The 14,656-nt window shown below is 31.3% G+C and overlaps 2 long non-coding RNA genes across 2 annotated transcripts; one reads left to right on the top strand and one right to left on the bottom strand.

Annotated features, from left to right (window-relative positions):
• Positions 1-310: 310 nt before the first annotated feature.
• On the top strand, positions 311-4,512 carry LOC129233374 (uncharacterized). The gene is made up of 3 exons (XR_008581456.1): positions 311-432; positions 1,953-2,056; positions 4,386-4,512. It is a non-coding gene; the product is annotated as an uncharacterized LOC129233374 (long non-coding RNA).
• Positions 4,513-5,588: 1,076 nt separating this feature from the next.
• LOC129233372 (uncharacterized) lies at positions 5,589-10,467 on the bottom strand. Its single transcript, XR_008581455.1, has 3 exons — positions 10,337-10,467; positions 7,779-7,953; positions 5,589-5,662 (listed from the first exon to the last, which is right to left on the bottom strand). It is a non-coding gene; the product is annotated as an uncharacterized LOC129233372 (long non-coding RNA).
• Between the last annotated feature and the right edge of the window lie 4,189 nt (positions 10,468-14,656).

Genomic DNA, 14,656 nt, shown 5'->3' with positions numbered 1-14,656 from the left:
CTGAAACGCCGAAACACGTATAAGCAGTAATCTGCAAATTAGTATACTTTTTTGACGTTGTTTATGTTTACTTTACACCAGTCATTAGCTGTCACGTGATCATGTGGCTGGTAGATACCGGTTGAGGTCAGCGAACGTAGCCAGAAAAAGTTAGAAAGATCTTAACTGTAACCACTTGACATTGTTTACGCGGGCATAAATCCACATCCTAGAGCTTTCGCGAAGGGCTTTTCCCTGATTGGCTACCATGCTGGCGTGACGTCTACCGTTTAACCGGAAATGAAGTGTATGCGTGTGACGTCACTCCCTTACATGCCAGCTCTACTTTACCATGTTAATCCTACGAGAATGCTGAGTGAGGTATAATATTTGGGAAATTAGGAAAGGTTTTATCTACTTCTTCGGTTTCAAAAGCACTTATTTCAATACCAGGTAAGTCGAAGCATCAAATGCAATCAGTCTTATGTTCATTTTAAATACAGATTTTATTTGAGAGATAGATAAAGTTTTGTTTACGTTCGCATAGTGAACCATTGAGCCACCATTCTGCAAGTGGTGTTATTATATAGTCGTACATTTTCCTTCCATCGAAAACTACTTGAATTGATGAAACTATTTTCATATTAGATGAGTAAAAGTCACCAAAAAATCCGTATTTCATGAAATTTATTGGTTTTTTCTTCGATTTTTCAGAATAACATAAATGTTTGTTTACATTCGTTGAGGTGAAGTGTTGTTGTTAATTTTGCCTCTTGTTAAAAAAATTCTGCTTATTTCAACTCAGTTATGAAGCTTTTTATGACATTTTATAGTCTGTTAAAGCATTTTATGCAAGGCGTGTATCATAAAATTTTGTTTATAATCACTGAATGAACCACCCTTTTCTACGTTGTGTTGCTACTATTTTAAACTCTAAACAAATGCGTTACACATTTTTCTCTCATTAAAAACAAGTTACATTGAGATTAAATGAGTTAAAGTCACCAAATAAGCGGCATTTCTTTAATTTTATGTGTTTTTTTTCCTTTTTTTTGAAAATAAAATGAATGCTTGTTTACAATTCGTCGCACCGATAGCATACGTTATATCATTTGACGATTCTGTTTATTCTGCAGATATTAATTTCTTCCTAGAACTTATTAGCCTTAATTTTCTGCAGGTTTTTCTTGGATTACTAACCATTTGCATAGGTAAAAGATTTAAACTAAAGTTACAAAATACATATATGTATTTCATACATTTCATATACCGTTTTTTGTTCTTCAGATTTAGACGTTTGTCCACATTTGCTGAACCTATATCCACCTATAATGTCATTTGTTATGTAGTGTTGGTGTTATTTTCTGCTTTTATTAATTTTTTCTTAAAATTTTTTTCATAGCTTTACATTTAAAAAAATTTTGTCTAAATGTCTAAAGCATTTCAAACAGAACATTTTGAGCTGTGATGCAAAGATTTTCTAGACATAGTTTAAACTTTAAAACTATGTCGTCAAAAGCAACAAATTTTTGTAAAAAATATTTTTCTTCAAGAAAGTTATATGATGGTGACAATACCCAAAGGAGGCAAGGTAAGAGAAAGGGCAAATCTGCATCTTGCATCAGAAAACAATGGAATTCCAAGGTAGTCTAGGAAAAGTTTTGGTCTTTAAGCTGTTCTACACTGTGACTTTTACTATCAAAATTCCAAGTATTTTGTTTAGGTGTGTAATACCTTCAGTGCTTGCTTTTAGCCGACACTCATTTTTCAATATCATTCAAACATGATTTCTAAGAATATATGCTGAAAATTGCTTAATTGAAATGTGTTATTTACTTATAAATCTGATGATTTTTGAATATTTTGATGAGAACATTTTATCTGCTTAGTTGTGTTTATGTATATTTATACATATATTATATATACATGTATGTTATGTGTTTATCTTTTGATATATTCCTTTTTTCTTTTAGAACCCTGAATTTTTTTGTTCACGTTTTGCAATCACTTCAGTGGGCGTGATGGCTCAGATTCTCAAAAGATGAGAAGCAGGAGAAAATTGGACCAGAAATATAAGGTATAATTCAGTTTTGTTATGTTAATATCTATGCATAATCATTTAAATAATTTTAGACAGTAAGAATTAAAAATATATTTAGTTAGTCTGTTGGATCATTCAAGAACCTGACATATTTATTACCTTTTACATACATTACTACTAAGTAATCATAAATATGTATCCTGCACGAGAACTATCACGTGAGGAAACCGAAAAAATAACTTCATTCAAAAAATTGAAATACTGTCAGCCACGTTTAATGGGATAACAAATAAAAACCTCCCAGAACAAAAATATTTCCCCATTAACACAATGTTAACCATCCCCACTTAATCAAATAATTTCCCTGGACAATCAAATAATATTCATCGGTTTTCGCAAAGATTCTTGCTGAGAAATTTTTTGAATAAATTAGAAATGAATAAGTAAGAATTGTTGATACAAAAAAAAAAAATTATATATATATATTTCGCCATCAACGGGTGAGAAAAAACTTTTTTCCCCATCCAAAAACATTCTCTGTTCTATCTAATTTCTTTTGTTGACCACACAATAAATAGCGCATTCAGTAATTAAATTAAATAATAATAAGAAATATACACATTTCAGACGAAAGTAAAAAGTGATGAATATCAAATGGAATGCAGACTATTAACACATTAAATTTTGTTGTAATGATTACAGAGCTACATTTGTTCTTTAAAAATTACACCCTGTCCTAGGTACGCTTGCCATGCCACAGCTTCATTCCTTTTTTAATGAAAGAATTAATTTAAATGACTTAACGAATGTCTATCATAAAGACACAAATTATTTCATGGTAAACTGTCATTCATATTTTATGTAAATTTTATTTAGAAAACATCAGATTAGTCATAACTATTGTTCTGCTAAACTTTTGCATATTTTATGTTAAAGATAATTTTTTTTTAAATATAAATGTTTTGTCACCACATTATTACTTCAGCTTTAATTATTTCTTTTTTACTTCACCTTTTTTTATTTATTTTTCTGTGATGGGATTATTAATGTTCTATACTACAGTCTGCCTACTTATTGTTTAATGCAGTAGAGAAAACAGTTTTTCTCACAGAATGGAGTGTCAAACCTCTGTTTTAAACCTTTCATACTCAAAAAGGATTTGTGTGCAGCATTTTTTCCTAGGTCATCCAGTGTTCATACTCTATTTAGATGAAAAAATTACATGACTTGTTCATGACCTTGTTATATGAAGAGAATAGCACTATTTAATCTCAAATTTGTTAATTTTTGGAAATGAGCATTAGCAAAACGTCTACATGAATGCCACAGCCTCATAGAAGCACTTACTCATAATGGAAAAATTATAATTGTACACTTAAAAAACCAGACTATTCTTATTTGTCTTCATCATATAAATTTAAGTGAAGTACAAATGCAGTGAAACAAGTATGATGCTTAAATGTCTGATGTTTTTTTGTAAACTGGCAGAATGATAATGAATGAGACAAAGATTGAATGAGTCATCACTAAGTTTCAATAAATTTGCCTCAAAAGTTGCCTTAGTGTCAACAGTGCATTTAATCATCCACATAACTTGATAGTATTTTGGTTCTTTATAGTAAAGCCACATAGTTTAGTTTTTTATGTTTCTAAACCAAATCTTTTTTTGAAAAAAAATTCAGTAATGAATCAATCTTCTGATTCAAAAGTATACTTGTTTTGTTTACTTATTTGAACATTTTCAAATGCATATTGATTAATAAGTTCAGAAATTTCAAAACATGTTTGATTCCTGACATTGAACGTAGCAGTGGGTAGCATGGATTATTTTGAGGGCCATATGTTGGGCACTACTGTTTTAGAGTATAAGAATTCCTCTTTTACTGTATTCTATTGCCTGACTAAAGATCTTTATTTTCTAAAACCTCCAACAAATTAAGATAAACTCTGATAAATTTAATAATAAAGTTCTTACGAGTGATGGAGTCGAACTCGGATGCAATTAAATCACTTTTTTTGAGTGGGCGTGGCAAAACTAAGAACGAGAAATTTCACTACTACGGAATATGAATCATAAGAGGTGTTGAAAATGACAGTGAATTCAAAATAAGTGATGCCCAAGCAGTAAAATCACATCGCAAAAAAAAGGCAAGCGGCTGCGACATAAGTGAATGCAATGAGATTTCAAAGTTCAGATTTGATTTAGGGATAATTGAATTTTCCACTTTTAATAGCTTTTGTGTGCTATTCTGTTAAATCACTTAAGATTTCTAATGCTGCTTTAGTTAATATTACTTTCTCTTTGTCTAGGACATTTTTCCATGACTTTTCCAGGTCTGAAAAAAATTCGTTAATTCTTTTTCAGTGAATTTCCAGGGTTTCCAAGACTCGAACTATGGTCATCAAAGCTGGAGTGTCTGGAGTCATTAGCCTAGCAATACGTTTTTCATATGAACTGATATTTGCTCACAGCTTAAGGTGTTTGTATTGATTGTTGGATTGGTACATATTATGAATGTATGTAAAAAAAAATTAAAAGTTATGCAAAAAAAATATCTAACATTCAAAAGAATAAATCTTTTTAAAAGTATATATTTGTCTTGCTTTTCTTTTTAATGGGTATTTAATTCAAGAAATGTCAGAGAAATAACAAATATTCATTTCCTGGAAATGTAGTTATTCTTAAAGTGGATTATTTAAGCATAAGTTTTTCGGCAGAAACTTTTAAAAAACAAAACTAAATGGGATGAACTTAAAAAAAAATTTCTTCAGTACTGTTTAATTAATTTTTAAATGTGTTGATTTAATATTTTTTTATTATCATGAATGTTTACACAATTTGAGTAATTTAATGCAATGCAGCAGATGGGGATACAGTGAAACCTGTGTAAGTTGACCACTCGCGGTGCAGTACTTTGGCGGTCAACTTAGACAGGTGGTCAACTTACAAGTTTAACTGTACATTGTTAATGTAGGAAGAATAAAGGGAATATTTCCCCAAATAGTTTACCAGCTTCCAATATAGTTAAGTTTTCAGCATAGGCTTCTCGTGCAGGAGGGAAAACTGCTCCCTTACTTCAAAAGATAAATATTAATGATAGATTGAAAAGTGATTTTTACAGGCTGGATTAATTTATTTCATGAAAACAAAATTTACAAATAAATAGACTTTTCTCATATTTCATAAGAATAGAACTTTTTAATTGGAAATGGGCAGTTTACAATGGTTATCCAATGTAATTTTTCATGCTATGTTCCATATATATATAGAGGCCTTTTAACCAGTAATGTTAAAAACTAATAATGTAAGCCAAATTTAAAAATACAAATTCAGCTTTGGAGGCACCGAAGCCTCCTCACTTCTTTTGACCTTTGTAGTGCACCAGGTGCCTAGTGATTTTCTGGAATCCCTTAAAAGATGACAAAGACTTATAAATTTGCATTGCGGTAAGCCGCTGCATTTATTGCAGTTTTTTTTTTTGTGTGTCAACATTCTGTGTTCTGCCAGATGTCATCGATAAGCTCACTTCTTTTACATTGAAGAAAAGGGCTCCTCATAACCATAAAACTGCAATACATCAAATGTAGCTGCGTATTATTCTGAACTCAGGTGTGACAAATCAAACCATTTAACAATGCCATCTGTAAAAGGAACGAATATATTCACATTTATAGGAAGAAATATGGGAAACAAAAAAGACAAGGTTTATTTTCTGTTAATAAATCTAACTACATACATATCAAGTAACTTGAAGAAAAAAATCATAGTATGGAACTAAGATTTTAGAAATTTAAAACCATGGTGATGCAGTTGTTGTGAATGATACAGATAAAAATCAGCTGTTTTTTAAATGTAACAAATAACGAATGCTACTGATTCCAAAGATATTTTGAGAATTCGGAATCTGTACCTAAAATTTTTATCTGAAAAGTTTTGCCAATCTTCCAAAAAAGGTAACAGTAGGGATATTTAAACTATTTCACTATTTTCATTCAAGAAAATTTGAAAAAAAAAAAAAAATAATAATAATAATTATATCATAAAGTGCATTTTAAAAATATAAATAAAAAATATGTGTTGTAATGTACACAGTCAATTCTCAAACCCACTGACCTGAAATTTGCAATTGAGGCAGTGAGAAGCAAAGGGATGCAGGTGCCAAAATTAAATTAGAGATAACTGGGACAAAAGGTAGGTGAACCTCTCCTCTGTTTTGGGGCAAAAGATAGTAGCAGGGGTTTTTTTTTTAAAATGAGGGGGAAAATATGTGTAGAGCCGTAGGCGTAAACAATTTGGAGGGGGCTTGTAAAAGGTTAATGAAAGCCTATGATGACAACTTCAAACATTTTTTACTGAAAACTTGAAAATGTCCATTTACATCCCTTTGCTTCTCAGTTTCAACAGTCTAAAATTTGCACAATATTTCAGATCAAAACAATGAAATTTACACTAAAATATAGGGTTGGAATTTGAAATATAGCCAATATTTAAAATTAATGATAAAAAGTTAAATGTTTAAAAAATGGAATAAATTTGTGTATTGAAGTTAAATTCCAAACACTGTTTTAATAAGTCTATCATAATTATTTCATGCTAGAATTTATACTGATTGTCGGAGAGATTTCACTACAAAGCTTTCTTTCTGGTGGTTTTTAAAATGTAAGACATTCTCTTACAATTTCATTTCATACATAAAGCAGTTACTTTCAGTTAAGTATTTTTGATTGAAAAAGGGGGTAAAATCAATATGTGAGGAAATAAAATAAGTACAAGTTCTAGAACACTGAATAATAAAAAATACATACACATAACATTATAGGTTTAATTTCTTTCGACCTAGGCTAATTTGTTTTCTTTAAAAATACTTCAGAAAATGACAGAAGTAAAATTAAATGATCATTATGAGCTGTAAATAATTGAAAATAAAAAATGCTGCAACAGAGAACTAATTGTAAAATTATTGTAACAAAAGCTTTTCTAAAGTTGGAAAAAAATTCAGAACTTTTCCATGAATTCAACTTCAGAAAATTTGTACACGAAACATTGAATAACAATTTGTAAATCTGCACTGTGATATTTTGTGACGTATTAAAAACTTGTAAACGGTATGAAAATGAGGTACATTTTTAAATGTCTGGCTAGTGCCACCACTCACAAAAACCAATTGACACAATGTTTTAAGTTTTAATAACTGTAATTAATTTTTGACAGTTATGTTGTTAAATGTTGAATATAGAATAGAAAATCATAAATATTTACATATAATCAGATATGAAACAAAAATCCAAAATTATTCAATGAATGCTAATAGCAATGTTTAGAAATCCTTAGAAAAAGTAACTAGTCCGTAAACAAAATGACTGGTCGACTAAACACCAAATGTAGTTAAACTTGAAATGTGTTCCTACATCAGATTGTAGCTAACAAATTTAAAGGGTGAACTTAAAAAGGGCTCATGAAAAACACATTTAATACATTCCAGAAATTCAAAAATTCATTTTTAATATTTTGAAGCAAAAAATTACAAAACAAAACAGAACTTTACACTTAAACTTGTTTTTGTGCGGTCTTTTTTGTACAATTTAGCAGTAGTTTTTGTTGCAAAAACGTTTTACAGCTACTCATGAAGTTGCAGACAATTATTTTATTAGAATTGTTTTCATGCAATCAACATTCACTACACAAAAACATGTTTGAGTGTACTGAATTTAATGTTTACTAGTGGTTTTAAAAAACAAATGATTCCAAAGAAAATACCATTGAGTTTCTGGAACCAAATTAGCAACTTTGGACCCCCATTGCATCTGAACTTGGGCCTATGCAAACAAATCACTCTATCTGGGCTCATAACTAAGGCGAATTCCCTAAAATCCAGAATTTGTCCAGATCCATGACCCTCAAAGAAGTGGCGTTTGGTACAAAGATAGTTTTTCTGTGAAAAACAAACATTGGTAATGTTAAACAGTAAGTTATCACCTCAAAGTCAGAAATACATGCAATACACTGACAAACTAGTTATTACGCACATCGAGTGCAGTTTTGTCCTTGTTATTAACTCATCAGTCTGGAATAGTGAATATCCAAGCTGGAGACATATGTCATCTCATTGAATCTGAGAGGGCCAAAAAACTGTTTACTACTAGTTTGCTGGAATTCTCAGGATTGATGGATATGCTAATTTTGCTTTAGCAGAAATTAATGGAGGAAAAAATGGAAAGTTATTACATAATCCAAAAAGTTTAACAAAAATTGAAAATTTATAATTAAACCCCACCTATATAAACCAGATAACCCCCACATCAACACCGGATAACCACCCCAACAGTACCATAAGACCAGCCGGATATCCTGCAAAAATCTGCCGGATATCCTATCCCGAGAGGATCGGCCGGATTGGATATCGCCGGATATCGGAGAGTAGAAAAATGAGTCGGATAGCTATTAGGTATCCGGTGCATCCCTAACTGCAACCATTTTACTTAAATTTTGATTTTTCGTAAAATCTTCAAAATGTAGTTATGATTGGCTTAATTAAAAATTCATCTGAGAAAAAATTACCTAAATTTAATCAAATGAAATTATTGCAAATTTAAAAATAAAACATTAAAGCTGTAAATAATATGAAATTTCTGAATTACGGATGATCATCAAATACTATTGTTAGGCAAGCCTAACCCGACAGCATCGCAATGCTATGATTAGGTAGGCTTCACAATGCTGCCAGGATAGGTTTGCTCCGACTTTAGTCTCACGGACTTCAACTCTATTCCATGGTGGCCGGACCAGGGACCAAGACCCCTAATTAAGACATAGGGGGGGGGGGCTAGGTCGTCTTTGCTCCTCTGGAGTCAATCCTTACAATTTTAACAATTAGCCAAAATAGTTAAGGGCTTTTGGGTGTCCTAGGCAACAGCCTAGTTTGCCACTTCGGTAATCAGGGCTTAGGTTCGACACAGTTTTCACTGGCGTTGGACCAGCGGACAACCAGCGATTTCTAATGCTGCTCATGGGGGAAAATATTATTAGCATATGTGCCAACTTTTGGAAACGGGTATCAGTAACACTTTTATGTGAACATCTTCCATCTAATTAAAAGTTTTCTTAAATTAAATTAAGAGGAGGTAATCTAGAACTGAGGTTTTTAACCTTTCTGAATCCATGTACTGCTCTTGCGTATCATTAACTATGGGTAGCTCCAACAACAACTTTTCCTTTATTGATATTTATTAAACGTCTCAATTTAAAATTTTACATGCTATGAGCATGAACAAGTCACACATATGATTTTTGAGCCCAGGCTTTAACTTTGTTCAAGAGGTAGTGGAATTAATGTCTAAAAAATGCTATAAAATCACAGCAGAAAATAAGGTGATAAATGAAATAACACAGGACAGGCAGATATCGGTTCAACAAATGCAAACACTTGTCTTACTCTCAAAAACAAAAGAAGTACATAGAATGAATGAAATGCAGTTCACTTTGTTGACTCTGACTGACTGATTACCAATGCAAATGGATTTTAATGTAAGGTAAACCTGCTGTACTTAGTGAAAATTGATGCGTCACAACACCGAATATGGTATTTCAGTGAACATAGACAATAGCTTGCATTTGATATTTAAACTTACTTTGAACCATAAGAATAAAATTAAAGACGAATAAATTCCAGAAAGAATTTAATACCAGTAGAATAAACGGTACCAGCAAACGTTATAACATAGAAGTATGTTATCTGTACTACAAACATAAACAAACATTATCTCGTTTAAAAAATAAAAAACATTAAAATTAGGGAAAAAGGTATACTTAATCTCAAAGTGAATAGCTTTTTTAAGTGAAAAATGTGTAATGAATTTGTTTCACGAGAGAAATAGTAACAACACAACGTGGAACAGGGTGGTTCAATCAGTGATTATAAACAAAATTTTATAATATACGCATTGCATATGCTTTAACATACTATGAAATGTCATGAAAAGCTTCATAACTAAGTTGAAATATGCAGAATTTTTTTTAAAAAAGAGGCAGAATTAACACCAACACTACACCTTAACGAATGTAAACAAACATTTGTATTGTTTTGAAAAACCAAAAAAAAAACCCATAAATTTCGTGAAATACGGATTTTTTGGTGACTTTTACTCATCTAATATCGAAATAGTTTCATTAATTCAAATAGTGAATAACAGTAACAACACATGCAATGTGGCTCAATGATACACTACGCGAACGTAAACAAAACTTTATCTAATTCTCCAATAAAATCTGTACCTAAAATGAACATAACACTGAATGCATTTGATACTTCAACTAACCTGGTATTGAAATAAGTGCTTTTTAAACCGCATAAATGGATTAAACCTTTTCAAATTCCACACATATAGACCTCACTTTCCTCTTCGTAGAGATAACATTTAAAACAGAATGTCCGCAGCCCGGAAGTGACATTTTCGGTTATATGTTAAACGTCACTGGATGACTTCACCAGCGGATAGCCAATCAGGGAAAAGCAGTTCACGAAAGCTCTAGGATGTGGATTTATGCATCAAACGCAGCATCAGTGTCCAAAAAGAGAATCGGTCGGAGTTACGTATTATTTTACTTCAGTTTTATTTGCTCCGACGACATGCTGTCCAACTGTTTCTCCTCTTCAATCGGCATCATACAATGCAAGTGTACTACGTGACGTCACTGGAGGGACATGACTTCGAGCGTTGGCGGACATCCTAGGATTCAACGTTGGCCGAAAGATGACGGATAACGCTTTATTTAATTAATTTAAACAATATTTTCGCTAGCTATCACAATTCGAAACTCTAGCGCTCGAATACGCTACCTTGCGGTGATTTGCAAAATTACAGAAAAAAGTAATATATAGCGTTCCACGTGTGTCTGTTGCGGTAAACATAGGCCCAAAGGGGAATTGGTCCTCCGACCAATAGGAAAGCATCTGAGTGCACGGGCAATTCCAACATGGCTGCCTGCTCGAACTTAAAGTAGAGGACTACTGGGCAATTCCACAGAAAAGGGGAAAAGGTGGCAGAATTTCAAAATAATCTTTTTCTCGCAATTTTGGTATCAATGGAAAGGTAATTATCTGAAGTGTATGGAAATAACAAAAATATGCAACAAAAGCAAAATTAGAGTTCTGAGGCTTCAAATCAGGTTGTTATGACCATGTTCTTACGAGTAACTTTTTTTATACGACTTAAGAATGGCTGTTTGATACTTACATTGTCGCATTTTTCAAATATTCTCTCTAAAATATGCTTCTCAGAACTCTCTAGAAGAGTTATATACATAAAGCATTGCACTTTAACTGCAAAACTTAATTTTTAGGGATTTTTTCATATAAGGCTTTTTTGTAATTCTACGTCCGACACCAAATTGGCTGAAAGTTTATATTATGTAAAACTGAGTGGAGATTTTTACAAAATATTTTGTCTGCAAATAAACATTTTAAATGCAATTAAAAATAATGATTTAAATTAAATTTCAAAAAACTAGTTATGCTTAAATAAATGATCAGAAAAATTTCTACGCCCGACACCAATATTTTCCTAACTGAAACTAGGTTATAAGTATACGAAAATTCCTGGTTAAATTAAATAATTCACACAAGCTATTCATGCCTGATTATGTATTTATATTTTACATAACATAAATTTAAAGAACATATACACAATATTTTGACTGTGGAAAATATCTGAAGATAAGAAATGAGTCTCATATGTTTATCAATAGCGATTAAAGTAGTTATGTATAAAATTATGAATATTTAAGAAGCATTAGGGTTCTCAGTTAAAAAATAACACTCCTCCCTTCCCCAGTTTTCACTTAAAAACTCTCAGGTATTTTTGGTGAACTCACAACAACCCCTGTTTGTGCCTAGAAATGCTCAGTTTCGTTTTCAACAATTTGTAACCAACATCCAAATTTCTTATTATTTGTTAATAAGTTAGATTTTTCTTCATTAAAATTCTACAAATCAATCTTCATTTCTTTTCACCCTAGAGATTGAGTTTTTTGTTGTTCACAAAGAGATTTAAAAAAAACTTGACAAAATGCGTCTAATCTCTCTTGTTCTCGTTATAGTATTTTCCTTATATTATGAGTGAAGACTTAAAATACAAATTTCCTGGAATGGTATACAGATATTGATACATTAGGGGTGTCCATCTCCCCAAAAGCAATGAGATCCTCCCTGCCCCCCCCCCAAATCCCTCAAGAACACCCAGAAGAATAATATTTTGTCAGAAAAACAAAGAAATATCTTGAAAAACATTCCTTGTAAACAAGTTCTATGACATAACTTGGGCCATGACCCCCCCCCCTTCCTACATTCTTTTTGCATAAAATTTTTAGTTTCAAATTATTTCAATTTTCACAAAAATTATTTGATTTTTCACAAAAAATGGAGCCCTGGGAAAAATTCTGCACAGACCCCTGTTATGCATATTTTCCCCTTTTTTATGCTTTAAAATATCATAATATATATAATTCCATACACAAATTAAGAGTTAAACAGCTTAAGATGTTTATTTCATGTCGGATGTTGTCTGCTTTGCACATTCTACGTCCGACACCATGGGAAAAAAAAATTGGTGCTATTTATCCGTGAATTAATTTGGTAAAAAGGGAAAAATTATTCATATTTCAGCTTTACTTTTCAACCTTCAAGTAGTCAAAAAATCTGAAACAGTTCATTGAGCTGAAACTTGGGTTTTTTCAACGTACGTCAATTTTCAGTTCCCCTTTCATCTACGTCCGACACCGTGAGGTTTTTTATTTTTAATATTTATAGTTTAAATTTTTTTCAGAAATTCTATAAGTTTTTATATTGTTCCTACATATGTAAGTATTGAGAAAAAAAATGGCTCAGTTCATCCATTTTAACTCTGAAAAATATGAACCTTTATTAGTAAATTTCGTGCAAATTCTACGTCCGACACCGTGGAATTGCCCTACTGTCTAACCACGGATTGTATGGAAAGGCAAACATCCGGTTTACACGCGGAAATGGAAGCATCTATTAGTTTTCAGGGATGTCAGATTTTGTAGATGTATGTAAGCCTCTAAATTAAGTAGAGTCTCATTCAAATGAGCGTAATACGCTCATAAAATTTTTATTTTTCCCCTCATTCAGATGGAATCGCCTTAGCTGGATGTTTGCCAATTCCATATAATCCGTGGTCAAACAGTAAGAAATTTATTAAATAACGAACTTTATTAGCGAGAAAAATGTCCATGGGATGTTAAAAGTCCCTTGTACTGCATGAACATTTATAGGGTTTGGTTAATGAGGGAGTATTTTCAAGGAATTGATTAATCAGCGATTGCCGAAAGCATGCAAACTCCTTAACGGTAAATATATCCTTTTCGTTATATATTTATTTGCTTGATATAGTGCTCGAAAGAAAAATATTAAATGCTGTGCCACCTTTAGTTTTATTGTTGTTCGTCCTTAAATTTCGCCTGAAAATTGGGCTAATTCTTACATTAATTCGTAAGTGTGGTTAAAGGTACATTGGCGACAATACACGGTAAAAATCGACGCCAAATTATTGGAAAAAAATAACAACAATCTTAATTTGATTATTTGCCGTATTATTTCTCATAATGCATAATGTGACAAATGTAAAACTGTTTACATTAACCCGTATCATATAAAAAGTAGGCTGCTGCTTGATATATAATATTTATATTAAATGTTTGTAAAATAATTTTTGAGGTAATCTAGAATGGTGAGAAATTAATTGGAAGACTTTTGTATAGATCTCAAATGATTTTATTGAAAGAAAATAATCCTTAATTTCATAAGATTCAAAAACAAATTTTCATTATGCACTCAAAGCAAAATATGCTTAATAGTGAACTTTTTCATAAAGTAATGTAAAGTGTGCGTAACAACGATTTTGCGATTTCAGTTCGAACTTACCTTTACTTAAAAATTTTTCATATGTATTTGTGATAGAATTATTTACTACTTTGGTTTTTAGTAGACTTACTTTAAATCTCTTTTTACACAATTATTAACCCTTTCTTTTAAATAGCTACTACGATTGACGACATACATATCAGCAGACATGTCATAGGAACCACAAATAAATCAACAATCAGCATTTCAAGAAGCAACACATGTTTATTAATTACACAGCACAGCAAAAATGCACAGAATTTGAATTGAGTCAGATTACTTTAGCCTCTGTTTACTTTATATTTGTTTATTGAAAATATTTTTCATCGAATAAATGCCTAAATGAAATACACAAATCATTGAATAAATTGAATAAATGAGTAGAAACACAAATGAGTGAAGAATTTAGTAAATGAATAAGAAAATAAGGGCATGCATAAGTAAATATGGGTTGATAAATGAAAGAATGGAAATAGATTAACTAATGAATGAATACGTAAAGTACAATTTGCTGAATAAATACAACTTGGGAAAAAAAATCAAATTTTCCATTTTTTCCAGAAAAAAAACTCGAAAAAAGACTTACTATGCCGCCTCGAAATTTCTGTCAATTTTACATCTCTGTGCAAGGAATTTCCCTTATAAATGGTTTTGGACGAGTGTTCAAATTCTGAATGACGAAAACTAATGCAACGACTATTATTTTCTTTTAAGAAAC

The sequence above is a fragment of the Uloborus diversus genome, unplaced genomic scaffold (assembly GCF_026930045.1).
Source record: "Uloborus diversus isolate 005 unplaced genomic scaffold, Udiv.v.3.1 scaffold_362, whole genome shotgun sequence".
In the NCBI taxonomy this organism is placed as follows: Eukaryota; Metazoa; Arthropoda; class Arachnida; order Araneae; family Uloboridae; genus Uloborus; species Uloborus diversus.
Note: the sequence above shows the minus strand (reverse complement) of the source record. Positions and strands in the feature narration are given on the sequence as shown.